At 52.1% G+C, this 27,227-nt stretch overlaps 18 non-coding genes and 1 pseudogene across 18 annotated transcripts; all 19 read right to left on the bottom strand.

The window, feature by feature from the left end:
• Positions 1-229: 229 nt before the first annotated feature.
• LOC124771118 lies at positions 230-348 on the bottom strand. Its single transcript, XR_007013317.1, has one exon. It is a non-coding gene; the product is annotated as a 5S ribosomal RNA (ribosomal RNA).
• A 1,123-nt stretch (positions 349-1,471) lies between these two features.
• LOC124771117 lies at positions 1,472-1,590 on the bottom strand. The gene has a single exon (XR_007013316.1). It is a non-coding gene; the product is annotated as a 5S ribosomal RNA (ribosomal RNA).
• A 1,124-nt stretch (positions 1,591-2,714) lies between these two features.
• Positions 2,715-2,834, bottom strand: LOC124771120. Its single transcript, XR_007013319.1, has one exon. It is a non-coding gene; the product is annotated as a 5S ribosomal RNA (ribosomal RNA).
• Positions 2,835-3,957: 1,123 nt separating this feature from the next.
• Positions 3,958-4,076, bottom strand: LOC124771116. The gene has a single exon (XR_007013315.1). It is a non-coding gene; the product is annotated as a 5S ribosomal RNA (ribosomal RNA).
• Positions 4,077-5,199: 1,123 nt separating this feature from the next.
• LOC124771125 lies at positions 5,200-5,319 on the bottom strand. The gene has a single exon (XR_007013323.1). It is a non-coding gene; the product is annotated as a 5S ribosomal RNA (ribosomal RNA).
• A 1,120-nt stretch (positions 5,320-6,439) lies between these two features.
• On the bottom strand, positions 6,440-6,559 carry LOC124771123. Its single transcript, XR_007013321.1, has one exon. It is a non-coding gene; the product is annotated as a 5S ribosomal RNA (ribosomal RNA).
• A 1,120-nt stretch (positions 6,560-7,679) lies between these two features.
• On the bottom strand, positions 7,680-7,798 carry LOC124771115. The gene has a single exon (XR_007013314.1). It is a non-coding gene; the product is annotated as a 5S ribosomal RNA (ribosomal RNA).
• Positions 7,799-8,919: 1,121 nt separating this feature from the next.
• On the bottom strand, positions 8,920-9,038 carry LOC124771114. The gene has a single exon (XR_007013313.1). It is a non-coding gene; the product is annotated as a 5S ribosomal RNA (ribosomal RNA).
• Positions 9,039-10,159: 1,121 nt separating this feature from the next.
• On the bottom strand, positions 10,160-10,278 carry LOC124771113. The gene has a single exon (XR_007013312.1). It is a non-coding gene; the product is annotated as a 5S ribosomal RNA (ribosomal RNA).
• A 1,121-nt stretch (positions 10,279-11,399) lies between these two features.
• LOC124771111 lies at positions 11,400-11,518 on the bottom strand. The gene has a single exon (XR_007013310.1). It is a non-coding gene; the product is annotated as a 5S ribosomal RNA (ribosomal RNA).
• A 1,121-nt stretch (positions 11,519-12,639) lies between these two features.
• On the bottom strand, positions 12,640-12,758 carry LOC124771109. Its single transcript, XR_007013309.1, has one exon. It is a non-coding gene; the product is annotated as a 5S ribosomal RNA (ribosomal RNA).
• Positions 12,759-13,879: 1,121 nt separating this feature from the next.
• On the bottom strand, positions 13,880-13,998 carry LOC124771108. The gene has a single exon (XR_007013308.1). It is a non-coding gene; the product is annotated as a 5S ribosomal RNA (ribosomal RNA).
• A 1,121-nt stretch (positions 13,999-15,119) lies between these two features.
• LOC124771107 lies at positions 15,120-15,238 on the bottom strand. Its single transcript, XR_007013307.1, has one exon. It is a non-coding gene; the product is annotated as a 5S ribosomal RNA (ribosomal RNA).
• A 1,121-nt stretch (positions 15,239-16,359) lies between these two features.
• LOC124771106 lies at positions 16,360-16,478 on the bottom strand. The gene has a single exon (XR_007013306.1). It is a non-coding gene; the product is annotated as a 5S ribosomal RNA (ribosomal RNA).
• A 1,121-nt stretch (positions 16,479-17,599) lies between these two features.
• LOC124771105 lies at positions 17,600-17,718 on the bottom strand. Its single transcript, XR_007013305.1, has one exon. It is a non-coding gene; the product is annotated as a 5S ribosomal RNA (ribosomal RNA).
• Positions 17,719-18,839: 1,121 nt separating this feature from the next.
• LOC124771104 lies at positions 18,840-18,958 on the bottom strand. Its single transcript, XR_007013304.1, has one exon. It is a non-coding gene; the product is annotated as a 5S ribosomal RNA (ribosomal RNA).
• Positions 18,959-20,079: 1,121 nt separating this feature from the next.
• LOC124771103 lies at positions 20,080-20,198 on the bottom strand. The gene has a single exon (XR_007013303.1). It is a non-coding gene; the product is annotated as a 5S ribosomal RNA (ribosomal RNA).
• Positions 20,199-21,319: 1,121 nt separating this feature from the next.
• Positions 21,320-21,438, bottom strand: LOC124771102. The gene has a single exon (XR_007013302.1). It is a non-coding gene; the product is annotated as a 5S ribosomal RNA (ribosomal RNA).
• Positions 21,439-22,559: 1,121 nt separating this feature from the next.
• Positions 22,560-22,678, bottom strand: LOC124771130 (annotated as a pseudogene).
• Positions 22,679-27,227: the final 4,549 nt, after the last annotated feature.

Genomic DNA, 27,227 nt, shown 5'->3' with positions numbered 1-27,227 from the left:
CTTATTTCAGATCACATCTGTCGATTCGTAGTGTTTCGTTATTGTCAAGGATTTCTTGGCACGTTTAAATTGCTGAAGGAAGCATCTTTGTCACAACGGAAAGGTAGTATGAAAAGAGGGCTGGCAGGGGTAGCGATGCAAAAAGGAGAAAATGTAAGGGATCCAACAGCACCTTTCTTTTTTTATTGGGCTGCCAGGGGTAGCGAGATAATAACAAAAAAAAGAAGGGAGCCAACAGCACCCGGGTTTCCCAGGCGGTCACCCATCCAAGTACTAACCGGGCCCAATGATGCTTAACTTCGGTGATCGGACGAGAACCGGTGCAATCATCATGGTATGGCCGTTGGCACTCACGTAATGTAGGAGCACGGCAGAATTCGCGTTCGGCTTCTCTCCCAATACACAAAGTGTTAGTTTTCCGCCGCATTTGACGAAAGCACTTTCTTCCGCAACAGCCAGCTCCTCGAGGACGGCGCGGGGGGCGCGCCCAGCGTCCCAGCGGAGCGACGGCCGAATTAGCGGGCGCACCGCCGCGTGTGTGAGACGCACTGCTGCTCGTTGCACGTCCTGTCATTCGCTGGGCGCGTGCAGCCTTCGACACTAGCGGAGGACGCATCTTGTCCCTGGTGGCCAGCGGAGGGCCTGTGCGGGGTGTGGCAGTGTCGTGCTGGAGGGCGCCACTGGTAGCGATGTGGGCTTCCTCGCCTCGCCTCACACCAGGTGTCTGCGTAGTTCGCAGAGCATTCGCACCATTCCTATCCCTGTCCCCGTCCCGACTTGTCCCGACTTTGCTCGACTGCCGCTCGCTGCCGCTCGGGTCGTGGCCCATATGACAGTACAAGCACGACAAACATCTGCGAGACGGCCGTGGGCCTAACGGGCGTGTCCGAGACGCCGTTTGCGGCGGCTAGGGGCAGCGCCGTGCCGTGGAAAGGTGCGAAAACAGGGACACAGGAGGGTCGCCAATGCATTCATCTCTTCTAGCGACGAAAGAGAAATTTTTTGTTTACAAATCTGCAGCCGTACAATGCAACAAAACAATAAGCCCTGACGTATTTCAGGACGTATCTGTCGGTTCGTACTGTTTTGTTATCTCCAGAGACTCTTTGGAAATCTTCCTTGGCACATTCTTCTTCGAGCTGAGGCCATTAATATCGTATCTTATGTTTATTACAGTCGTTTATTTTCAATTTTTTTTTTGTTGGAACTTTGCACTGCTACGAAACAGTAGGAGGCCCTGGCTTATTTCAGATCACATCTGTCGATTCGTAGTGTTTCGTTATTGTCAAGGATTTCTTGGCACGTTTAAATTGCTGAAGGAAGCATCTTTGTCACAACGGAAAGGTAGTATGAAAAGAGGGCTGGCAGGGGTAGCGATGCAAAAAGGAGAAAATGTAAGGGATCCAACAGCACCTTTCTTTTTTTTATTGGGCTGCCAGGGGTAGCGAGATAATAACAAAAAAAAGAAGGGAGCCAACAGCACCCGGGTTTCCCAGGCGGTCACCCATCCAAGTACTAACCGGGCCCAATGATGCTTAACTTCGGTGATCGGACGAGAACCGGTGCAATCATCATGGTATGGCCGTTGGCACTCACGTAATGTAGGAGCACGGGCAGAATTCGCGTTCGGCTTCTCTCCCAATACACAAAGTGTTAGTTTTCCGCCGCATTTGACGAAAGCACTTTCTTCCGCAACAGCCAGCTCCTCGAGGACGGCGCGGGGGGCGCGCCCAGCGTCCCCAGCGGAGCGACGGCCGAATTAGCGGGCGCACCGCCGCGTGTGTGAGACGCACTGCTGCTCGTTGCACGTCCTGTCATTCGCTGGGCGCGTGCAGCCTTCGACACTAGCGGAGGACGCATCTTGTCCCTGGTGGCCAGCGGAGGGCCTGTGCGGGGTGTGGCAGTGTCGTGCTGGAGGGCGCCACTGGTAGCGATGTGGGCTTCCTCGCCTCGCCTCACACCAGGTGTCTGCGTAGTTCGCAGAGCATTCGCACCATTCCTATCCCTGTCCCCGTCCCGACTTGTCCCGACTTTGCTCGACTGCCGCTCGCTGCCGCTCGGGTCGTGGCCCATATGACAGTACAAGCACGACAAACATCTGCGAGACGGCCGTGGGCCTAACGGGCGTGTCCGAGACGCCGTTTGCGGCGGCTAGGGCAGCGCCGTGCCGTGGAAAGGTGCGAAAACAGGGACACAGGAGGGTCGCCAATGCATTCATCTCTTCTAGCGACGAAAGAGAAATTTTTGTTTACAAATCTGCAGCCGTACAATGCAACAAAACAATAAGCCCTGACGTATTTCAGGACGTATCTGTCGGTTCGTACTGTTTTGTTATCTCCAGAGACTCTTTGGAAATCTTCCTTGGCACATTCTTCTTCGAGCTGAGGCCATTAATATCGTATCTTATGTTTATTACAGTCGTTTATTTTCAATTTTTTTTTTTGTTGGAACTCTTGCACTGCTACGAAACAGTAGGAGGCCCTGGCTTATTTCAGATCACATCTGTCGATTCGTAGTGTTTCGTTATTGTCAAGGATTTCTTGGCACGTTTAAATTGCTGAAGGAAGCATCTTTGTCACAACGGAAAGGTAGTATGAAAAGAGGGCTGGCAGGGGTAGCGATGCAAAAAGGAGAAAATGTAAGGGATCCAACAGCACCTTTCTTTTTTTATTGGGCTGCCAGGGGTAGCGAGATAATAACAAAAAAAAGAAGGGAGCCAACAGCACCCCGGGTTTCCCAGGCGGTCACCCATCCAAGTACTAACCGGGCCCAATGATGCTTAACTTCGGTGATCGGACGAGAACCGGTGCAATCATCATGGTATGGCCGTTGGCACTCACGTAATGTAGGAGCACGGCAGAATTCGCGTTCGGCTTCTCTCCCAATACACAAAGTGTTAGTTTTCCGCCGCATTTGACGAAAGCACTTTCTTCCGCAACAGCCAGCTCCTCGAGGACGGCGCGGGGGGCGCGCCCAGCGTCCCAGCGGAGCGACGGCCGAATTAGCGGGCGCACCGCCGCGTGTGTGAGACGCACTGCTGCTCGTTGCACGTCCTGTCATTCGCTGGGCGCGTGCAGCCTTCGACACTAGCGGAGGACGCATCTTGTCCCCTGGTGGCCAGCGGAGGGCCTGTGCGGGGTGTGGCAGTGTCGTGCTGGAGGGCGCCACTGGTAGCGATGTGGGCTTCCTCGCCTCGCCTCACACCAGGTGTCTGCGTAGTTCGCAGAGCATTCGCACCATTCCTATCCCTGTCCCCGTCCCGACTTGTCCCGACTTTGCTCGACTGCCGCTCGCTGCCGCTCGGGGTCGTGGCCCATATGACAGTACAAGCACGACAAACATCTGCGAGACGGCCGTGGGCCTAACGGGCGTGTCCGAGACGCCGTTTGCGGCGGCTAGGGCAGCGCCGTGCCGTGGAAAGGTGCGAAAACAGGGACACAGGAGGGTCGCCAATGCATTCATCTCTTCTAGCGACGAAAGAGAAATTTTTGTTTACAAATCTGCAGCCGTACAATGCAACAAAACAATAAGCCCTGACGTATTTCAGGACGTATCTGTCGGTTCGTACTGTTTTGTTATCTCCAGAGACTCTTTGGAAATCTTCCTTGGCACATTCTTCTTCGAGCTGAGGCCATTAATATCGTATCTTATGTTTATTACAGTCGTTTATTTTCAATTTTTTTTTTTGTTGGAACTTTGCACTGCTACGAAACAGTAGGAGGCCCTGGCTTATTTCAGATCACATCTGTCGATTCGTAGTGTTTCGTTATTGTCAAGGATTTCTTGGCACGTTTAAATTGCTGAAGGAAGCATCTTTGTCACAACGGAAAGGTAGTATGAAAAGAGGGCTGGCAGGGGTAGCGATGCAAAAAGGAGAAAATGTAAGGGATCCAACAGCACCTTTCTTTTTTTATTGGGCTGCCAGGGGTAGCGAGATAATAACAAAAAAAAGAAGGGAGCCAACAGCACCCGGGTTTCCCAGGCGGTCACCCATCCAAGTACTAACCGGGCCCAATGATGCTTAACTTCGGTGATCGGACGAGAACCGGTGCAATCATCATGGTATGGCCGTTGGCACTCACGTAATGTAGGAGCACGGCAGAATTCGCGTTCGGCTTCTCTCCCAATACACAAAGTGTTAGTTTTCCGCCGCATTTGACGAAAGCACTTTCTTCCGCAACAGCCAGCTCCTCGAGGACGGCGCGGGGGGCGCGCCCAGCGTCCCAGCGGAGCGACGGCCGAATTAGCGGGCGCACCGCCGCGTGTGTGAGACGCACTGCTGCTCGTTGCACGTCCTGTCATTCGCTGGGCGCGTGCAGCCTTCGACACTAGCGGAGGACGCATCTTGTCCCTGGTGGCCAGCGGAGGGCCTGTGCGGGGTGTGGCAGTGTCGTGCTGGAGGGCGCCACTGGTAGCGATGTGGGCTTCCTCGCCTCGCCTCACACCAGGTGTCTGCGTAGTTCGCAGAGCATTCGCACCATTCCTATCCCTGTCCCCGTCCCGACTTGTCCCGACTTTGCTCGACTGCCGCTCGCTGCCGCTCGGGTCGTGGCCCATATGACAGTACAAGCACGACAAACATCTGCGAGACGGCCGTGGGCCTAACGGGCGTGTCCGAGGACGCCGTTTGCGGCGGCTAGGGCAGCGCCGTGCCGTGGAAAGGTGCGAAAACAGGGACACAGGAGGGTCGCCAATGCATTCATCTCTTCTAGCGACGAAAGAGAAATTTTTGTTTACAAATCTGCAGCCGTACAATGCAACAAAACAATAAGCCCTGACGTATTTCAGGACGTATCTGTCGGTTCGTACTGTTTTGTTATCTCCAGAGACTCTTTGGAAATCTTCCTTGGCACATTCTTCTTCGAGCTGAGGCCATTAATATCGTATCTTATGTTTATTACAGTCGTTTATTTTCAATTTTTTTTTTTTGTTGGAACTTTGCACTGCTACGAAACAGTAGGAGGCCCTGGCTTATTTCAGATCACATCTGTCGATTCGTAGTGTTTCGTTATTGTCAAGGATTTCTTGGCACGTTTAAATTGCTGAAGGAAGCATCTTTGTCACAACGGAAAGGTAGTATGAAAAGAGGGCTGGCAGGGGTAGCGATGCAAAAAGGAGAAAATGTAAGGGATCCAACAGCACCTTTCTTTTTTTATTGGGCTGCCAGGGGTAGCGAGATAATAACAAAAAAAAGAAGGGAGCCAACAGCACCCGGGTTTCCCAGGCGGTCACCCATCCAAGTTACTAACCGGGCCCAATGATGCTTAACTTCGGTGATCGGACGAGAACCGGTGCAATCATCATGGTATGGCCGTTGGCACTCACGTAATGTAGGAGCACGGCAGAATTCGCGTTCGGCTTCTCTCCCAATACACAAAGTGTTAGTTTTCCGCCGCATTTGACGAAAGCACTTTCTTCCGCAACAGCCAGCTCCTCGAGGACGGCGCGGGGGGCGCGCCCAGCGTCCCAGCGGAGCGACGGCCGAATTAGCGGGCGCACCGCCGCGTGTGTGAGACGCACTGCTGCTCGTTGCACGTCCTGTCATTCGCTGGGCGCGTGCAGCCTTCGACACTAGCGGAGGACGCATCTTGTCCCTGGTGGCCAGCGGAGGGCCTGTGCGGGGTGTGGCAGTGTCGTGCTGGAGGGCGCCACTGGTAGCGATGTGGGCTTCCTCGCCTCGCCTCACACCAGGTGTCTGCGTAGTTCGCAGAGCATTCGCACCATTCCTATCCCTGTCCCCGTCCCGACTTGTCCCGACTTTGCTCGACTGCCGCTCGCTGCCGCTCGGGTCGTGGCCCATATGACAGTACAAGCACGACAAACATCTGCGAGACGGCCGTGGGCCTAACGGGCGTGTCCGAGACGCCGTTTGCGGCGGCTAGGGCAGCGCCGTGCCGTGGAAAGGTGCGAAAACAGGGACACAGGAGGGTCGCCAATGCATTCATCTCTTCTAGCGACGAAAGAGAAATTTTTGTTTACAAATCTGCAGCCGTACAATGCAACAAAACAATAAGCCCTGACGTATTTCAGGACGTATCTGTCGGTTCGTACTGTTTTGTTATCTCCAGAGACTCTTTGGAAATCTTCCTTGGCACATTCTTCTTCGAGCTGAGGCCATTAATATCGTATCTTATGTTTATTACAGTCGTTTATTTTCAATTTTTTTTTTTGTTGGAACTTTGCACTGCTACGAAACAGTAGGAGGCCCTGGCTTATTTCAGATCACATCTGTCGATTCGTAGTGTTTCGTTATTGTCAAGGATTTCTTGGCACGTTTAAATTGCTGAAGGAAGCATCTTTGTCACAACGGAAAGGTAGTATGAAAAGAGGGCTGGCAGGGGTAGCGATGCAAAAAGGAGAAAATGTAAGGGATCCAACAGCACCTTTCTTTTTTTATTGGGCTGCAGGGGTAGCGAGATAATAACAAAAAAAAGAAGGGAGCCAACAGCACCCGGGTTTCCCCAGGCGGTCACCCATCCAAGTACTAACCGGGCCCAATGATGCTTAACTTCGGTGATCGGACGAGAACCGGTGCAATCATCATGGTATGGCCGTTGGCACTCACGTAATGTAGGAGCACGGCAGAATTCGCGTTCGGCTTCTCTCCCAATACACAAAGTGTTAGTTTTCCGCCGCATTTGACGAAAGCACTTTCTTCCGCAACAGCCAGCTCCTCGAGGACGGCGCGGGGGGCGCGCCCAGCGTCCCAGCGGAGCGACGGCCGAATTAGCGGGCGCACCGCCGCGTGTGTGAGACGCACTGCTGCTCGTTGCACGTCCTGTCATTCGCTGGGCGCGTGCAGCCTTCGACACTAGCGGAGGACGCATCTTGTCCCTGGTGGCCAGCGGAGGGCCTGTGCGGGGTGTGGCAGTGTCGTGCTGGAGGGCGCCACTGGTAGCGATGTGGGCTTCCTCGCCTCGCCTCACACCAGGTGTCTGCGTAGTTCGCAGAGCATTCGCACCATTCCTATCCCTGTCCCCGTCCCGACTTGTCCCGACTTTGCTCGACTGCCGCTCGCTGCCGCTCGGGTCGTGGCCCATATGACAGTACAAGCACGACAAACATCTGCGAGACGGCCGTGGGCCTAACGGGCGTGTCCGAGACGCCGTTTGCGGCGGCTAGGGCAGCGCCGTGCCGTGGAAAGGTGCGAAAACAGGGACACAGGAGGGTCGCCAATGCATTCATCTCTTCTAGCGACGAAAGAGAAATTTTTGTTTACAAATCTGCAGCCGTACAATGCAACAAAACAATAAGCCCTGACGTATTTCAGGACGTATCTGTCGGTTCGTACTGTTTTGTTATCTCCAGAGACTCTTTGGAAATCTTCCTTGGCACATTCTTCTTCGAGCTGAGGCCATTAATATCGTATCTTATGTTTATTACAGTCGTTTATTTTCAATTTTTTTTTTGTTGGAACTTTGCACTGCTACGAAACAGTAGGAGGCCCTGGCTTATTTCAGATCACATCTGTCGATTCGTAGTGTTTCGTTATTGTCAAGGATTTCTTGGCACGTTTAAATTGCTGAAGGAAGCATCTTTGTCACAACGGAAAGGTAGTATGAAAAGAGGGCTGGCAGGGGTAGCGATGCAAAAAGGAGAAAATGTAAGGGATCCAACAGCACCTTTCTTTTTTTATTGGGCTGCCAGGGGTAGCGAGATAATAACAAAAAAAAGAAGGGAGCCAACAGCACCCGGGTTTCCCAGGCGGTCACCCATCCAAGTACTAACCGGGCCCAATGATGCTTAACTTCGGTGATCGGACGAGAACCGGTGCAATCATCATGGTATGGCCGTTGGCACTCACGTAATGTAGGAGCACGGCAGAATTCGCGTTCGGCTTCTCTCCCAATACACAAAGTGTTAGTTTTCCGCCGCATTTGACGAAAGCACTTTCTTCCGCAACAGCCAGCTCCTCGAGGACGGCGCGGGGGGCGCGCCCAGCGTCCCAGCGGAGCGACGGCCGAATTAGCGGGCGCACCGCCGCGTGTGTGAGACGCACTGCTGCTCGTTGCACGTCCTGTCATTCGCTGGGCGCGTGCAGCCTTCGACACTAGCGGAGGACGCATCTTGTCCCTGGTGGCCAGCGGAGGGCCTGTGCGGGGTGTGGCAGTGTCGTGCTGGAGGGCGCCACTGGTAGCGATGTGGGCTTCCTCGCCTCGCCTCACACCAGGTGTCTGCGTAGTTCGCAGAGCATTCGCACCATTCCTATCCCTGTCCCCGTCCCGACTTGTCCCGACTTTGCTCGACTGCCGCTCGCTGCCGCTCGGGTCGTGGCCCATATGACAGTACAAGCACGACAAACATCTGCGAGACGGCCGTGGGCCTAACGGGCGTGTCCGAGACGCCGTTTGCGGCGGCTAGGGCAGCGCCGTGCCGTGGAAAGGTGCGAAAACAGGGACACAGGAGGGTCGCCAATGCATTCATCTCTTCTAGCGACGAAAGAGAAATTTTTGTTTACAAATCTGCAGCCGTACAATGCAACAAAACAATAAGCCCTGACGTATTTCAGGACGTATCTGTCGGTTCGTACTGTTTTGTTATCTCCAGAGACTCTTTGGAAATCTTCCTTGGCACATTCTTCTTCGAGCTGAGGCCATTAATATCGTATCTTATGTTTATTACAGTCGTTTATTTTCAATTTTTTTTTTTGTTGGAACTTTGCACTGCTACGAAACAGTAGGAGGCCCTGGCTTATTTCAGATCACATCTGTCGATTCGTAGTGTTTCGTTATTGTCAAGGATTTCTTGGCACGTTTAAATTGCTGAAGGAAGCATCTTTGTCACAACGGAAAGGTAGTATGAAAAGAGGGCTGGCAGGGGTAGCGATGCAAAAAGGAGAAAATGTAAGGGATCCAACAGCACCTTTCTTTTTTTATTGGGCTGCCAGGGGTAGCGAGATAATAACAAAAAAAAGAAGGGAGCCAACAGCACCCGGGTTTCCCAGGCGGTCACCCATCCAAGTACTAACCGGGCCCAATGATGCTTAACTTCGGTGATCGGACGAGAACCGGTGCAATCATCATGGTATGGCCGTTGGCACTCACGTAATGTAGGAGCACGGCAGAATTCGCGTTCGGCTTCTCTCCCAATACACAAAGTGTTAGTTTTCCGCCGCATTTGACGAAAGCACTTTCTTCCGCAACAGCCAGCTCCTCGAGGACGGCGCGGGGGGCGCGCCCAGCGTCCCAGCGGAGCGACGGCCGAATTAGCGGGCGCACCGCCGCGTGTGTGAGACGCACTGCTGCTCGTTGCACGTCCTGTCATTCGCTGGGCGCGTGCAGCCTTCGACACTAGCGGAGGACGCATCTTGTCCCTGGTGGCCAGCGGAGGGCCTGTGCGGGGTGTGGCAGTGTCGTGCTGGAGGGCGCCACTGGTAGCGATGTGGGCTTCCTCGCCTCGCCTCACACCAGGTGTCTGCGTAGTTCGCAGAGCATTCGCACCATTCCTATCCCTGTCCCCGTCCCGACTTGTCCCGACTTTGCTCGACTGCCGCTCGCTGCCGCTCGGGTCGTGGCCCATATGACAGTACAAGCACGACAAACATCTGCGAGACGGCCGTGGGCCTAACGGGCGTGTCCGAGACGCCGTTTGCGGCGGCTAGGGCAGCGCCGTGCCGTGGAAAGGTGCGAAAACAGGGACACAGGAGGGTCGCCAATGCATTCATCTCTTCTAGCGACGAAAGAGAAATTTTTGTTTACAAATCTGCAGCCGTACAATGCAACAAAACAATAAGCCCTGACGTATTTCAGGACGTATCTGTCGGTTCGTACTGTTTTGTTATCTCCAGAGACTCTTTGGAAATCTTCCTTGGCACATTCTTCTTCGAGCTGAGGCCATTAATATCGTATCTTATGTTTATTACAGTCGTTTATTTTCAATTTTTTTTTTTGTTGGAACTTTGCACTGCTACGAAACAGTAGGAGGCCCTGGCTTATTTCAGATCACATCTGTCGATTCGTAGTGTTTCGTTATTGTCAAGGATTTCTTGGCACGTTTAAATTGCTGAAGGAAGCATCTTTGTCACAACGGAAAGGTAGTATGAAAAGAGGGCTGGCAGGGGTAGCGATGCAAAAAGGAGAAAATGTAAGGGATCCAACAGCACCTTTCTTTTTTTATTGGGCTGCCAGGGGTAGCGAGATAATAACAAAAAAAAGAAGGGAGCCAACAGCACCCGGGTTTCCCAGGCGGTCACCCATCCAAGTACTAACCGGGCCCAATGATGCTTAACTTCGGTGATCGGACGAGAACCGGTGCAATCATCATGGTATGGCCGTTGGCACTCACGTAATGTAGGAGCACGGCAGAATTCGCGTTCGGCTTCTCTCCCAATACACAAAGTGTTAGTTTTCCGCCGCATTTGACGAAAGCACTTTCTTCCGCAACAGCCAGCTCCTCGAGGACGGCGCGGGGGGCGCGCCCAGCGTCCCAGCGGAGCGACGGCCGAATTAGCGGGCGCACCGCCGCGTGTGTGAGACGCACTGCTGCTCGTTGCACGTCCTGTCATTCGCTGGGCGCGTGCAGCCTTCGACACTAGCGGAGGACGCATCTTGTCCCTGGTGGCCAGCGGAGGGCCTGTGCGGGGTGTGGCAGTGTCGTGCTGGAGGGCGCCACTGGTAGCGATGTGGGCTTCCTCGCCTCGCCTCACACCAGGTGTCTGCGTAGTTCGCAGAGCATTCGCACCATTCCTATCCCTGTCCCCGTCCCGACTTGTCCCGACTTTGCTCGACTGCCGCTCGCTGCCGCTCGGGTCGTGGCCCATATGACAGTACAAGCACGACAAACATCTGCGAGACGGCCGTGGGCCTAACGGGCGTGTCCGAGACGCCGTTTGCGGCGGCTAGGGCAGCGCCGTGCCGTGGAAAGGTGCGAAAACAGGGACACAGGAGGGTCGCCAATGCATTCATCTCTTCTAGCGACGAAAGAGAAATTTTTGTTTACAAATCTGCAGCCGTACAATGCAACAAAACAATAAGCCCTGACGTATTTCAGGACGTATCTGTCGGTTCGTACTGTTTTGTTATCTCCAGAGACTCTTTGGAAATCTTCCTTGGCACATTCTTCTTCGAGCTGAGGCCATTAATATCGTATCTTATGTTTATTACAGTCGTTTATTTTCAATTTTTTTTTTTGTTGGAACTTTGCACTGCTACGAAACAGTAGGAGGCCCTGGCTTATTTCAGATCACATCTGTCGATTCGTAGTGTTTCGTTATTGTCAAGGATTTCTTGGCACGTTTAAATTGCTGAAGGAAGCATCTTTGTCACAACGGAAAGGTAGTATGAAAAGAGGGCTGGCAGGGGTAGCGATGCAAAAAGGAGAAAATGTAAGGGATCCAACAGCACCTTTCTTTTTTTATTGGGCTGCCAGGGGTAGCGAGATAATAACAAAAAAAAGAAGGGAGCCAACAGCACCCGGGTTTCCCAGGCGGTCACCCATCCAAGTACTAACCGGGCCCAATGATGCTTAACTTCGGTGATCGGACGAGAACCGGTGCAATCATCATGGTATGGCCGTTGGCACTCACGTAATGTAGGAGCACGGCAGAATTCGCGTTCGGCTTCTCTCCCAATACACAAAGTGTTAGTTTTCCGCCGCATTTGACGAAAGCACTTTCTTCCGCAACAGCCAGCTCCTCGAGGACGGCGCGGGGGGCGCGCCCAGCGTCCCAGCGGAGCGACGGCCGAATTAGCGGGCGCACCGCCGCGTGTGTGAGACGCACTGCTGCTCGTTGCACGTCCTGTCATTCGCTGGGCGCGTGCAGCCTTCGACACTAGCGGAGGACGCATCTTGTCCCTGGTGGCCAGCGGAGGGCCTGTGCGGGGTGTGGCAGTGTCGTGCTGGAGGGCGCCACTGGTAGCGATGTGGGCTTCCTCGCCTCGCCTCACACCAGGTGTCTGCGTAGTTCGCAGAGCATTCGCACCATTCCTATCCCTGTCCCCGTCCCGACTTGTCCCGACTTTGCTCGACTGCCGCTCGCTGCCGCTCGGGTCGTGGCCCATATGACAGTACAAGCACGACAAACATCTGCGAGACGGCCGTGGGCCTAACGGGCGTGTCCGAGACGCCGTTTGCGGCGGCTAGGGCAGCGCCGTGCCGTGGAAAGGTGCGAAAACAGGGACACAGGAGGGTCGCCAATGCATTCATCTCTTCTAGCGACGAAAGAGAAATTTTTGTTTACAAATCTGCAGCCGTACAATGCAACAAAACAATAAGCCCTGACGTATTTCAGGACGTATCTGTCGGTTCGTACTGTTTTGTTATCTCCAGAGACTCTTTGGAAATCTTCCTTGGCACATTCTTCTTCGAGCTGAGGCCATTAATATCGTATCTTATGTTTATTACAGTCGTTTATTTTCAATTTTTTTTTTTGTTGGAACTTTGCACTGCTACGAAACAGTAGGAGGCCCTGGCTTATTTCAGATCACATCTGTCGATTCGTAGTGTTTCGTTATTGTCAAGGATTTCTTGGCACGTTTAAATTGCTGAAGGAAGCATCTTTGTCACAACGGAAAGGTAGTATGAAAAGAGGGCTGGCAGGGGTAGCGATGCAAAAAGGAGAAAATGTAAGGGATCCAACAGCACCTTTCTTTTTTTATTGGGCTGCCAGGGGTAGCGAGATAATAACAAAAAAAAGAAGGGAGCCAACAGCACCCGGGTTTCCCAGGCGGTCACCCATCCAAGTACTAACCGGGCCCAATGATGCTTAACTTCGGTGATCGGACGAGAACCGGTGCAATCATCATGGTATGGCCGTTGGCACTCACGTAATGTAGGAGCACGGCAGAATTCGCGTTCGGCTTCTCTCCCAATACACAAAGTGTTAGTTTTCCGCCGCATTTGACGAAAGCACTTTCTTCCGCAACAGCCAGCTCCTCGAGGACGGCGCGGGGGGCGCGCCCAGCGTCCCAGCGGAGCGACGGCCGAATTAGCGGGCGCACCGCCGCGTGTGTGAGACGCACTGCTGCTCGTTGCACGTCCTGTCATTCGCTGGGCGCGTGCAGCCTTCGACACTAGCGGAGGACGCATCTTGTCCCTGGTGGCCAGCGGAGGGCCTGTGCGGGGTGTGGCAGTGTCGTGCTGGAGGGCGCCACTGGTAGCGATGTGGGCTTCCTCGCCTCGCCTCACACCAGGTGTCTGCGTAGTTCGCAGAGCATTCGCACCATTCCTATCCCTGTCCCCGTCCCGACTTGTCCCGACTTTGCTCGACTGCCGCTCGCTGCCGCTCGGGTCGTGGCCCATATGACAGTACAAGCACGACAAACATCTGCGAGACGGCCGTGGGCCTAACGGGCGTGTCCGAGACGCCGTTTGCGGCGGCTAGGGCAGCGCCGTGCCGTGGAAAGGTGCGAAAACAGGGACACAGGAGGGTCGCCAATGCATTCATCTCTTCTAGCGACGAAAGAGAAATTTTTGTTTACAAATCTGCAGCCGTACAATGCAACAAAACAATAAGCCCTGACGTATTTCAGGACGTATCTGTCGGTTCGTACTGTTTTGTTATCTCCAGAGACTCTTTGGAAATCTTCCTTGGCACATTCTTCTTCGAGCTGAGGCCATTAATATCGTATCTTATGTTTATTACAGTCGTTTATTTTCAATTTTTTTTTTTGTTGGAACTTTGCACTGCTACGAAACAGTAGGAGGCCCTGGCTTATTTCAGATCACATCTGTCGATTCGTAGTGTTTCGTTATTGTCAAGGATTTCTTGGCACGTTTAAATTGCTGAAGGAAGCATCTTTGTCACAACGGAAAGGTAGTATGAAAAGAGGGCTGGCAGGGGTAGCGATGCAAAAAGGAGAAAATGTAAGGGATCCAACAGCACCTTTCTTTTTTTATTGGGCTGCCAGGGGTAGCGAGATAATAACAAAAAAAAGAAGGGAGCCAACAGCACCCGGGTTTCCCAGGCGGTCACCCATCCAAGTACTAACCGGGCCCAATGATGCTTAACTTCGGTGATCGGACGAGAACCGGTGCAATCATCATGGTATGGCCGTTGGCACTCACGTAATGTAGGAGCACGGCAGAATTCGCGTTCGGCTTCTCTCCCAATACACAAAGTGTTAGTTTTCCGCCGCATTTGACGAAAGCACTTTCTTCCGCAACAGCCAGCTCCTCGAGGACGGCGCGGGGGGCGCGCCCAGCGTCCCAGCGGAGCGACGGCCGAATTAGCGGGCGCACCGCCGCGTGTGTGAGACGCACTGCTGCTCGTTGCACGTCCTGTCATTCGCTGGGCGCGTGCAGCCTTCGACACTAGCGGAGGACGCATCTTGTCCCTGGTGGCCAGCGGAGGGCCTGTGCGGGGTGTGGCAGTGTCGTGCTGGAGGGCGCCACTGGTAGCGATGTGGGCTTCCTCGCCTCGCCTCACACCAGGTGTCTGCGTAGTTCGCAGAGCATTCGCACCATTCCTATCCCTGTCCCCGTCCCGACTTGTCCCGACTTTGCTCGACTGCCGCTCGCTGCCGCTCGGGTCGTGGCCCATATGACAGTACAAGCACGACAAACATCTGCGAGACGGCCGTGGGCCTAACGGGCGTGTCCGAGACGCCGTTTGCGGCGGCTAGGGCAGCGCCGTGCCGTGGAAAGGTGCGAAAACAGGGACACAGGAGGGTCGCCAATGCATTCATCTCTTCTAGCGACGAAAGAGAAATTTTTGTTTACAAATCTGCAGCCGTACAATGCAACAAAACAATAAGCCCTGACGTATTTCAGGACGTATCTGTCGGTTCGTACTGTTTTGTTATCTCCAGAGACTCTTTGGAAATCTTCCTTGGCACATTCTTCTTCGAGCTGAGGCCATTAATATCGTATCTTATGTTTATTACAGTCGTTTATTTTCAATTTTTTTTTTTGTTGGAACTTTGCACTGCTACGAAACAGTAGGAGGCCCTGGCTTATTTCAGATCACATCTGTCGATTCGTAGTGTTTCGTTATTGTCAAGGATTTCTTGGCACGTTTAAATTGCTGAAGGAAGCATCTTTGTCACAACGGAAAGGTAGTATGAAAAGAGGGCTGGCAGGGGTAGCGATGCAAAAAGGAGAAAATGTAAGGGATCCAACAGCACCTTTCTTTTTTTATTGGGCTGCCAGGGGTAGCGAGATAATAACAAAAAAAAGAAGGGAGCCAACAGCACCCGGGTTTCCCAGGCGGTCACCCATCCAAGTACTAACCGGGCCCAATGATGCTTAACTTCGGTGATCGGACGAGAACCGGTGCAATCATCATGGTATGGCCGTTGGCACTCACGTAATGTAGGAGCACGGCAGAATTCGCGTTCGGCTTCTCTCCCAATACACAAAGTGTTAGTTTTCCGCCGCATTTGACGAAAGCACTTTCTTCCGCAACAGCCAGCTCCTCGAGGACGGCGCGGGGGGCGCGCCCAGCGTCCCAGCGGAGCGACGGCCGAATTAGCGGGCGCACCGCCGCGTGTGTGAGACGCACTGCTGCTCGTTGCACGTCCTGTCATTCGCTGGGCGCGTGCAGCCTTCGACACTAGCGGAGGACGCATCTTGTCCCTGGTGGCCAGCGGAGGGCCTGTGCGGGGTGTGGCAGTGTCGTGCTGGAGGGCGCCACTGGTAGCGATGTGGGCTTCCTCGCCTCGCCTCACACCAGGTGTCTGCGTAGTTCGCAGAGCATTCGCACCATTCCTATCCCTGTCCCCGTCCCGACTTGTCCCGACTTTGCTCGACTGCCGCTCGCTGCCGCTCGGGTCGTGGCCCATATGACAGTACAAGCACGACAAACATCTGCGAGACGGCCGTGGGCCTAACGGGCGTGTCCGAGACGCCGTTTGCGGCGGCTAGGGCAGCGCCGTGCCGTGGAAAGGTGCGAAAACAGGGACACAGGAGGGTCGCCAATGCATTCATCTCTTCTAGCGACGAAAGAGAAATTTTTGTTTACAAATCTGCAGCCGTACAATGCAACAAAACAATAAGCCCTGACGTATTTCAGGACGTATCTGTCGGTTCGTACTGTTTTGTTATCTCCAGAGACTCTTTGGAAATCTTCCTTGGCACATTCTTCTTCGAGCTGAGGCCATTAATATCGTATCTTATGTTTATTACAGTCGTTTATTTTCAATTTTTTTTTTTGTTGGAACTTTGCACTGCTACGAAACAGTAGGAGGCCCTGGCTTATTTCAGATCACATCTGTCGATTCGTAGTGTTTCGTTATTGTCAAGGATTTCTTGGCACGTTTAAATTGCTGAAGGAAGCATCTTTGTCACAACGGAAAGGTAGTATGAAAAGAGGGCTGGCAGGGGTAGCGATGCAAAAAGGAGAAAATGTAAGGGATCCAACAGCACCTTTCTTTTTTTATTGGGCTGCCAGGGGTAGCGAGATAATAACAAAAAAAAGAAGGGAGCCAACAGCACCCGGGTTTCCCAGGCGGTCACCCATCCAAGTACTAACCGGGCCCAATGATGCTTAACTTCGGTGATCGGACGAGAACCGGTGCAATCATCATGGTATGGCCGTTGGCACTCACGTAATGTAGGAGCACGGCAGAATTCGCGTTCGGCTTCTCTCCCAATACACAAAGTGTTAGTTTTCCGCCGCATTTGACGAAAGCACTTTCTTCCGCAACAGCCAGCTCCTCGAGGACGGCGCGGGGGGCGCGCCCAGCGTCCCAGCGGAGCGACGGCCGAATTAGCGGGCGCACCGCCGCGTGTGTGAGACGCACTGCTGCTCGTTGCACGTCCTGTCATTCGCTGGGCGCGTGCAGCCTTCGACACTAGCGGAGGACGCATCTTGTCCCTGGTGGCCAGCGGAGGGCCTGTGCGGGGTGTGGCAGTGTCGTGCTGGAGGGCGCCACTGGTAGCGATGTGGGCTTCCTCGCCTCGCCTCACACCAGGTGTCTGCGTAGTTCGCAGAGCATTCGCACCATTCCTATCCCTGTCCCCGTCCCGACTTGTCCCGACTTTGCTCGACTGCCGCTCGCTGCCGCTCGGGTCGTGGCCCATATGACAGTACAAGCACGACAAACATCTGCGAGACGGCCGTGGGCCTAACGGGCGTGTCCGAGACGCCGTTTGCGGCGGCTAGGGCAGCGCCGTGCCGTGGAAAGGTGCGAAAACAGGGACACAGGAGGGTCGCCAATGCATTCATCTCTTCTAGCGACGAAAGAGAAATTTTTGTTTACAAATCTGCAGCCGTACAATGCAACAAAACAATAAGCCCTGACGTATTTCAGGACGTATCTGTCGGTTCGTACTGTTTTGTTATCTCCAGAGACTCTTTGGAAATCTTCCTTGGCACATTCTTCTTCGAGCTGAGGCCATTAATATCGTATCTTATGTTTATTACAGTCGTTTATTTTCAATTTTTTTTTTTGTTGGAACTTTGCACTGCTACGAAACAGTAGGAGGCCCTGGCTTATTTCAGATCACATCTGTCGATTCGTAGTGTTTCGTTATTGTCAAGGATTTCTTGGCACGTTTAAATTGCTGAAGGAAGCATCTTTGTCACAACGGAAAGGTAGTATGAAAAGAGGGCTGGCAGGGGTAGCGATGCAAAAAGGAGAAAATGTAAGGGATCCAACAGCACCTTTCTTTTTTTATTGGGCTGCCAGGGGTAGCGAGATAATAACAAAAAAAAGAAGGGAGCCAACAGCACCCGGGTTTCCCAGGCGGTCACCCATCCAAGTACTAACCGGGCCCAATGATGCTTAACTTCGGTGATCGGACGAGAACCGGTGCAATCATCATGGTATGGCCGTTGGCACTCACGTAATGTAGGAGCACGGCAGAATTCGCGTTCGGCTTCTCTCCCAATACACAAAGTGTTAGTTTTCCGCCGCATTTGACGAAAGCACTTTCTTCCGCAACAGCCAGCTCCTCGAGGACGGCGCGGGGGGCGCGCCCAGCGTCCCAGCGGAGCGACGGCCGAATTAGCGGGCGCACCGCCGCGTGTGTGAGACGCACTGCTGCTCGTTGCACGTCCTGTCATTCGCTGGGCGCGTGCAGCCTTCGACACTAGCGGAGGACGCATCTTGTCCCTGGTGGCCAGCGGAGGGCCTGTGCGGGGTGTGGCAGTGTCGTGCTGGAGGGCGCCACTGGTAGCGATGTGGGCTTCCTCGCCTCGCCTCACACCAGGTGTCTGCGTAGTTCGCAGAGCATTCGCACCATTCCTATCCCTGTCCCCGTCCCGACTTGTCCCGACTTTGCTCGACTGCCGCTCGCTGCCGCTCGGGTCGTGGCCCATATGACAGTACAAGCACGACAAACATCTGCGAGACGGCCGTGGGCCTAACGGGCGTGTCCGAGACGCCGTTTGCGGCGGCTAGGGCAGCGCCGTGCCGTGGAAAGGTGCGAAAACAGGGACACAGGAGGGTCGCCAATGCATTCATCTCTTCTAGCGACGAAAGAGAAATTTTTGTTTACAAATCTGCAGCCGTACAATGCAACAAAACAATAAGCCCTGACGTATTTCAGGACGTATCTGTCGGTTCGTACTGTTTTGTTATCTCCAGAGACTCTTTGGAAATCTTCCTTGGCACATTCTTCTTCGAGCTGAGGCCATTAATATCGTATCTTATGTTTATTACAGTCGTTTATTTTCAATTTTTTTTTTTGTTGGAACTTTGCACTGCTACGAAACAGTAGGAGGCCCTGGCTTATTTCAGATCACATCTGTCGATTCGTAGTGTTTCGTTATTGTCAAGGATTTCTTGGCACGTTTAAATTGCTGAAGGAAGCATCTTTGTCACAACGGAAAGGTAGTATGAAAAGAGGGCTGGCAGGGGTAGCGATGCAAAAAGGAGAAAATGTAAGGGATCCAACAGCACCTTTCTTTTTTTATTGGGCTGCCAGGGGTAGCGAGATAATAACAAAAAAAAGAAGGGAGCCAACAGCACCCGGGTTTCCCAGGCGGTCACCCATCCAAGTACTAACCGGGCCCAATGATGCTTAACTTCGGTGATCGGACGAGAACCGGTGCAATCATCATGGTATGGCCGTTGGCACTCACGTAATGTAGGAGCACGGCAGAATTCGCGTTCGGCTTCTCTCCCAATACACAAAGTGTTAGTTTTCCGCCGCATTTGACGAAAGCACTTTCTTCCGCAACAGCCAGCTCCTCGAGGACGGCGCGGGGGGCGCGCCCAGCGTCCCAGCGGAGCGACGGCCGAATTAGCGGGCGCACCGCCGCGTGTGTGAGACGCACTGCTGCTCGTTGCACGTCCTGTCATTCGCTGGGCGCGTGCAGCCTTCGACACTAGCGGAGGACGCATCTTGTCCCTGGTGGCCAGCGGAGGGCCTGTGCGGGGTGTGGCAGTGTCGTGCTGGAGGGCGCCACTGGTAGCGATGTGGGCTTCCTCGCCTCGCCTCACACCAGGTGTCTGCGTAGTTCGCAGAGCATTCGCACCATTCCTATCCCTGTCCCCGTCCCGACTTGTCCCGACTTTGCTCGACTGCCGCTCGCTGCCGCTCGGGTCGTGGCCCATATGACAGTACAAGCACGACAAACATCTGCGAGACGGCCGTGGGCCTAACGGGCGTGTCCGAGACGCCGTTTGCGGCGGCTAGGGCAGCGCCGTGCCGTGGAAAGGTGCGAAAACAGGGACACAGGAGGGTCGCCAATGCATTCATCTCTTCTAGCGACGAAAGAGAAATTTTTGTTTACAAATCTGCAGCCGTACAATGCAACAAAACAATAAGCCCTGACGTATTTCAGGACGTATCTGTCGGTTCGTACTGTTTTGTTATCTCCAGAGACTCTTTGGAAATCTTCCTTGGCACATTCTTCTTCGAGCTGAGGCCATTAATATCGTATCTTATGTTTATTACAGTCGTTTATTTTCAATTTTTTTTTTTGTTGGAACTTTGCACTGCTACGAAACAGTAGGAGGCCCTGGCTTATTTCAGATCACATCTGTCGATTCGTAGTGTTTCGTTATTGTCAAGGATTTCTTGGCACGTTTAAATTGCTGAAGGAAGCATCTTTGTCACAACGGAAAGGTAGTATGAAAAGAGGGCTGGCAGGGGTAGCGATGCAAAAAGGAGAAAATGTAAGGGATCCAACAGCACCTTTCTTTTTTTATTGGGCTGCCAGGGGTAGCGAGATAATAACAAAAAAAAGAAGGGAGCCAACAGCACCCGGGTTTCCCAGGCGGTCACCCATCCAAGTACTAACCGGGCCCAATGATGCTTAACTTCGGTGATCGGACGAGAACCGGTGCAATCATCATGGTATGGCCGTTGGCACTCACGTAATGTAGGAGCACGGCAGAATTCGCGTTCGGCTTCTCTCCCAATACACAAAGTGTTAGTTTTCCGCCGCATTTGACGAAAGCACTTTCTTCCGCAACAGCCAGCTCCTCGAGGACGGCGCGGGGGGCGCGCCCAGCGTCCCAGCGGAGCGACGGCCGAATTAGCGGGCGCACCGCCGCGTGTGTGAGACGCACTGCTGCTCGTTGCACGTCCTGTCATTCGCTGGGCGCGTGCAGCCTTCGACACTAGCGGAGGACGCATCTTGTCCCTGGTGGCCAGCGGAGGGCCTGTGCGGGGTGTGGCAGTGTCGTGCTGGAGGGCGCCACTGGTAGCGATGTGGGCTTCCTCGCCTCGCCTCACACCAGGTGTCTGCGTAGTTCGCAGAGCATTCGCACCATTCCTATCCCTGTCCCCGTCCCGACTTGTCCCGACTTTGCTCGACTGCCGCTCGCTGCCGCTCGGGTCGTGGCCCATATGACAGTACAAGCACGACAAACATCTGCGAGACGGCCGTGGGCCTAACGGGCGTGTCCGAGACGCCGTTTGCGGCGGCTAGGGCAGCGCCGTGCCGTGGAAAGGTGCGAAAACAGGGACACAGGAGGGTCGCCAATGCATTCATCTCTTCTAGCGACGAAAGAGAAATTTTTGTTTACAAATCTGCAGCCGTACAATGCAACAAAACAATAAGCCCTGACGTATTTCAGGACGTATCTGTCGGTTCGTACTGTTTTGTTATCTCCAGAGACTCTTTGGAAATCTTCCTTGGCACATTCTTCTTCGAGCTGAGGCCATTAATATCGTATCTTATGTTTATTACAGTCGTTTATTTTCAATTTTTTTTTTTGTTGGAACTTTGCACTGCTACGAAACAGTAGGAGGCCCTGGCTTATTTCAGATCACATCTGTCGATTCGTAGTGTTTCGTTATTGTCAAGGATTTCTTGGCACGTTTAAATTGCTGAAGGAAGCATCTTTGTCACAACGGAAAGGTAGTATGAAAAGAGGGCTGGCAGGGGTAGCGATGCAAAAAGGAGAAAATGTAAGGGATCCAACAGCACCTTTCTTTTTTTATTGGGCTGCCAGGGGTAGCGAGATAATAACAAAAAAAAGAAGGGAGCCAACAGCACCCGGGTTTCCCAGGCGGTCACCCATCCAAGTACTAACCGGGCCCAATGATGCTTAACTTCGGTGATCGGACGAGAACCGGTGCAATCATCATGGTATGGCCGTTGGCACTCACGTAATGTAGGAGCACGGCAGAATTCGCGTTCGGCTTCTCTCCCAATACACAAAGTGTTAGTTTTCCGCCGCATTTGACGAAAGCACTTTCTTCCGCAACAGCCAGCTCCTCGAGGACGGCGCGGGGGGCGCGCCCAGCGTCCCAGCGGAGCGACGGCCGAATTAGCGGGCGCACCGCCGCGTGTGTGAGACGCACTGCTGCTCGTTGCACGTCCTGTCATTCGCTGGGCGCGTGCAGCCTTCGACACTAGCGGAGGACGCATCTTGTCCCTGGTGGCCAGCGGAGGGCCTGTGCGGGGTGTGGCAGTGTCGTGCTGGAGGGCGCCACTGGTAGCGATGTGGGCTTCCTCGCCTCGCCTCACACCAGGTGTCTGCGTAGTTCGCAGAGCATTCGCACCATTCCTATCCCTGTCCCCGTCCCGACTTGTCCCGACTTTGCTCGACTGCCGCTCGCTGCCGCTCGGGTCGTGGCCCATATGACAGTACAAGCACGACAAACATCTGCGAGACGGCCGTGGGCCTAACGGGCGTGTCCGAGACGCCGTTTGCGGCGGCTAGGGCAGCGCCGTGCCGTGGAAAGGTGCGAAAACAGGGACACAGGAGGGTCGCCAATGCATTCATCTCTTCTAGCGACGAAAGAGAAATTTTTGTTTACAAATCTGCAGCCGTACAATGCAACAAAACAATAAGCCCTGACGTATTTCAGGACGTATCTGTCGGTTCGTACTGTTTTGTTATCTCCAGAGACTCTTTGGAAATCTTCCTTGGCACATTCTTCTTCGAGCTGAGGCCATTAATATCGTATCTTATGTTTATTACAGTCGTTTATTTTCAATTTTTTTTTTTGTTGGAACTTTGCACTGCTACGAAACAGTAGGAGGCCCTGGCTTATTTCAGATCACATCTGTCGATTCGTAGTGTTTCGTTATTGTCAAGGATTTCTTGGCACGTTTAAATTGCTGAAGGAAGCATCTTTGTCACAACGGAAAGGTAGTATGAAAAGAGGGCTGGCAGGGGTAGCGATGCAAAAAGGAGAAAATGTAAGGGATCCAACAGCACCTTTCTTTTTTTATTGGGCTGCCAGGGGTAGCGAGATAATAACAAAAAAAAGAAGGGAGCCAACAGCACCCGGGTTTCCCAGGCGGTCACCCATCCAAGTACTAACCGGGCCCAATGATGCTTAACTTCGGTGATCGGACGAGAACCGGTGCAATCATCATTTTTTTTTTTTTTTTTTTTTTGGACGAGAACCGGTGCAATCATCATTTTTTTTTATTTTATTTTTTTTTTTTTTTTTCAAAACATACAAAAGCAACCAAGACTATACAGCCACCGAAAAAGAATAATCAGTGCGGGACACCATAAGGGAAAACTCCATTCACTGTGCAAACGAGAAAAACCGGTAAACACCGGCACCCAAGCCGAACGAGAAAGAACGAGACGTGGCACCAACAAAAACACACTTAAGCACACGGCGGGGTGTAATTACCGTGTACGGGGATCGTTGAATCCGGAAAAACTATGAGGAAAGCGCACACCACGAATTTTTTGTTTAATTTTTTTTTGTTGATTTTTTTTTTTTTTTATTTTTTTGTTTGTTTTTAGCAACAGAAAACATCGCTGCTTGTGTTGTCTCCAAACCACTGTGAAGTTCTACAGCGACAGAAATTAAAAATGAGTGGAGCACAAGCACGAGGCAAAAGATGATAACGTCACTATTAAAAACACTGACTATCACTGCCACGAAAACTAAAATCAAACATTATTCAAGAAAGTCGTTTCAAACTCAAATCCGCAATACAAAAGTGCATAAATTTAACAAGGACTGCCACTAAAAGGCCAGAACTAAAAAAAAAAAAAAAAAAAAAAAAAAAAAACATGAAGCAACGAGCTCATCCCGTTGCGTACGAGAGTGAACGGTACAGTGTGCCACAAAAGGAAACGTAAGCATTCAATCAAACATCACTCGACACTGTGAGCGAATGGTTACAAAACGTAGGCGCACTAGATGAACTAAAAGTTATGTTCTCATTTTGTGTTTTTTTTTTTGTTTTGGCAATGATAATCTCAAAAACAACGGAACAATTCAAGCCCCAATCGGCTTGAAACGAACGGAAAGAAAACCAAAAAGCTCGGGACAGAACTAGAAGACAAGCCACGAAAGTACTCAGCGTGGAAAGAAAAATGTTATATATAGATACATATATAGATGAATGTACATAAACAAAAGTATTAATATATACGTTATTTACGTATGGGCCGCCAATATTGCGTGAGCGTCCTGGCGGCCAATAAACACAGGCGAATTTTGGTATAACCAGATACGTAGACACACACACACATACATACACACACACACACACACACACACACAAACACAAACATTGAGAAAGGCTCAATTCACTTTATTTATCTGACGAAAAATTGCGTCGACATGCTGCATAAGTTACACTCTAAGATTCTGGTACAGAAGAAAAACAGTCCTGCGCATCAAATTAGTGACGTATTAGGAATCCGTTTAAGTCATGTATCCAAGTATCGTTTTACGTTCTATAGAAATACAAATCAAATATTTAGAAAAAAGACATTGTTTGGGAAAACAATGGTGTCATCACAGCAGTTTGTCAAAAGCATAATTTAGAGCAATTGTTAAAAAATTGGCAAAAGTCTGAGTATAGTCATTCCGGGAGTGAATAAGACGATGCTGCGCAGACAGATATTCAAGATAGAGAAAATCATCCGCCAGCTGCAATTGCAGGAGAGCATATACAGTATGTGCAGTGAGCCACGTAGTAGCCGCACGTTTCGTGGCCGGATAAGGTCGAAAATCCGGAATCAGCGCGACGTCCACTGAGAAGCTGGCAGGACTCGTGCGATTGACCAGGGCAAGAAGCTTAACGGCGATGGTCCAAATCGACGCCGATCGCGGACACGAAAATCGGTGTTCGAGTGTGTCGTCGCAGGGGCAATAATCACACAAGCCAGACGGCCGCAAATGAATGCGACACATCTTGTCGTTCGTGGGGAAGGCTCGATTCACGACCTTATACCACAAACTACTAACGTCCGGCGGCAAGTAAGGGGCGTGGATGTTGGCCCACACTGTCCGCCACGCCGATTCAGGAAAACGCAATTCCATCTTATTGCTAGCAGGCCGCCCCCGCAAAGCGGAATACACGCCCCGCGCTGATCTCGTCCGAGGATCGAGGTCGTCAGCACCGAGATAACTCTTGTGCAAGAAAAAGTCCCGAACATAACGCAGGCGGTATGGGATCCCGGTCGGATCGAGTGGAGCCAGCTCAGAGGAGGGACGATAAACACGGAACAAAAGAGTCGTGAGATGCGAGGCATTCTTCTCAATCGTGACACAAGTTCTATTAATCAGTAAAGCAGATGCTTTGGTCACGAAGTGGATCAGGCCAAGCCCACCTCGGTCACGCGGCAAAGTACACGTGAGATAAGCCACTTTAAAAACATCCCCCCGCCACAGAAACCAATAGACCGCTTGCGTTATGGCACGTCCTAGTTCTATCGGGACGTGAAATAGTTGGGCTAAGTACCAGGCCTTGCTGAGTAAGAACGAATTGATCAGCGCGACCCTCTGTGTTAGCGCCAAGGTGCGAGTGGCACTCAAGTGAGCCATCGCGCGTATACCACACAGAACAAGACGCCAATTGGAAGCCGCCGTCTGCAAAAGATTAGGTCGAAATCGGACGCCCAAAATTTTATGCTCACGAGTGACCGTAAACCACGGGCGCGAGAAACCGCGTGAAAACGCATGAATCGGTAGAAAGACGGTTTTACGAGGATTAATTTTCGCGCCCGATGCAAGTTCGTATGTGTTTAGAATGGCACGAATAACGTCGAAATCAGAGACCGATGACACCAACAAACCAAGATCATCGGCATATGCACTGCACACGTATTTGGTACCGCCAAGACGCAAACCCTGACAAGAAGATGCCAATTTCCGCAACAAAGGTTCCAAAGAGATCGCAAATAACGCCATTGATAAAGGGCATCCTTGTTTCACTGAGCATCGTACAGGAACAGGCTCCGAAAAACATCCATTAATGCAAACTCGTGATGACGACGCCGTAAACAAATTAAAGAGCATGTTGATAAAGGTCGCTCCGAAACCAAATTGTTGCAACACCCGCCGTAGATATTGGTGGCCCACCCTATCGAACGCCATAGCAAAATCGATTGACAAAATGCCCAAAGGGTGTCTGTGCGTCGTCGCATACGCAATTGCGTCGCGATACGTCAACACAGCGTCGTAAATCGTGCGTTGTGGCACAGCACAGAATTGGTACTCACTAACCACTTTGCGCATGATCACTTTCAAACGAAGCGCTACACATTTCGTAAATAATTTGTAGTCACCGTTGAGGAGAGTGAGGGGACGTAAGTCACACAGTTTACGATTAGTCGGTGTCTTTGGAGCTAGGGTCACTACGCCTTCCAAAAAAGATGGAGGAAGCGACACACCATTTAAGATTTCATTATACATAGTGGTCAGTACAGGACCAAAGAAACACCAAAAGTGAAGATAGAATTCCGGCGGGAAGCCGTCAGCGCCGGGCGATTTGTTCTTCGCACACTGTTTGAGCACGTCACGCACTTCCTCGACAGTGAACGGTTCAGTAAGGTGGAGACGATCGGTGTCTGTGAGAACCCGCGGAACGTCAGCAAGGAGATCAGAGACGGCGACATCGTCACTGTCTTTAGCACTAAAAAGATCGACAAAGTGCCGGTGTGCCTCAGCAACAATCTCCGACTGAGTGCTGACGCGCACGCCATCAGCTGTTTCCAGTTCTGTGACGTAACGGCGCGCCGCCCGACGGCGCTCCCGCAAGTAATGAAACAAGGAAGGCGCTTCGTCGTCAAAGGAACCAGGAGCCTGACTCCGCACAACACTACCTTTCAGCGACTTCGTCTTCAGGGCCAAAAGACGGGTTTTAATTTGCCGAATCTGCGCCCACCTGAGACCCGGAGTGTTCGGCTGTAGGCGGATCGCGTCATTGATACAAGTTTCATAAAACTGCATAGTGGACCTCTCCCAATGAGCAAGCTGTCGACTAAATTCACAGATAGCTTTACGGAGCGCTGGCTTCACGTATTCCACCCACCACGATAGAACAGTGGGATACACGGCACGATATTTCGCAGCCTGCTGCCACACACGAGAAACAACCGGTTCAAAACCAGGATGCGACAAATGACAAACATTAAACTTCCACATAGTCCGCATACGGGGTTTTGTGGCGAGCAAAGAATGGAAGCGACAAACATATGCACAGTGGTCCGAAAAGAGAACGGGATGCACCTTAGACTCGATAACACAACCCTTTTTGTCACCAGAAATATAAATGCGATCGATCCGGCTCCGACCGGTCACGTAATAATAAGTAAACCCCGGTTCGGCGGGATACAAATGACGCCAGGTATCGACCAATTTCATTTCCGTGACAAGCGTTTGGAGTTCTAAACATTTGTAGGGCCGTGGCTCCTGGTCTCTATCAGCCAACACACAATTAAAATCACCACCCAACACTATTGGCAGGTGGGTGCCAGAAAGAAGATGACAAATATCTCTGCTATAAAACACGCGACGCTGCAACTTCCCCTCAGCACCGGAAGGTGCGTACACGTTCACGTATCGGATGTTGTTGACCGTACAGGCCACCCCACGCCCGTTAGGTATCGTAGCAACGTCCGTGTAAGCAATGCCGGCCCTAACTAACAACGCAGTGCCACAGTTACATTCCGGATCAAAGTTAA

The sequence above is a fragment of the Schistocerca piceifrons genome, unplaced genomic scaffold, assembly GCF_021461385.2.
Source record: "Schistocerca piceifrons isolate TAMUIC-IGC-003096 unplaced genomic scaffold, iqSchPice1.1 HiC_scaffold_892, whole genome shotgun sequence".
Classification (NCBI taxonomy): domain Eukaryota; kingdom Metazoa; phylum Arthropoda; class Insecta; order Orthoptera; family Acrididae; genus Schistocerca; species Schistocerca piceifrons.
This window is presented reverse-complemented; position numbering and strand designations above follow the sequence as displayed.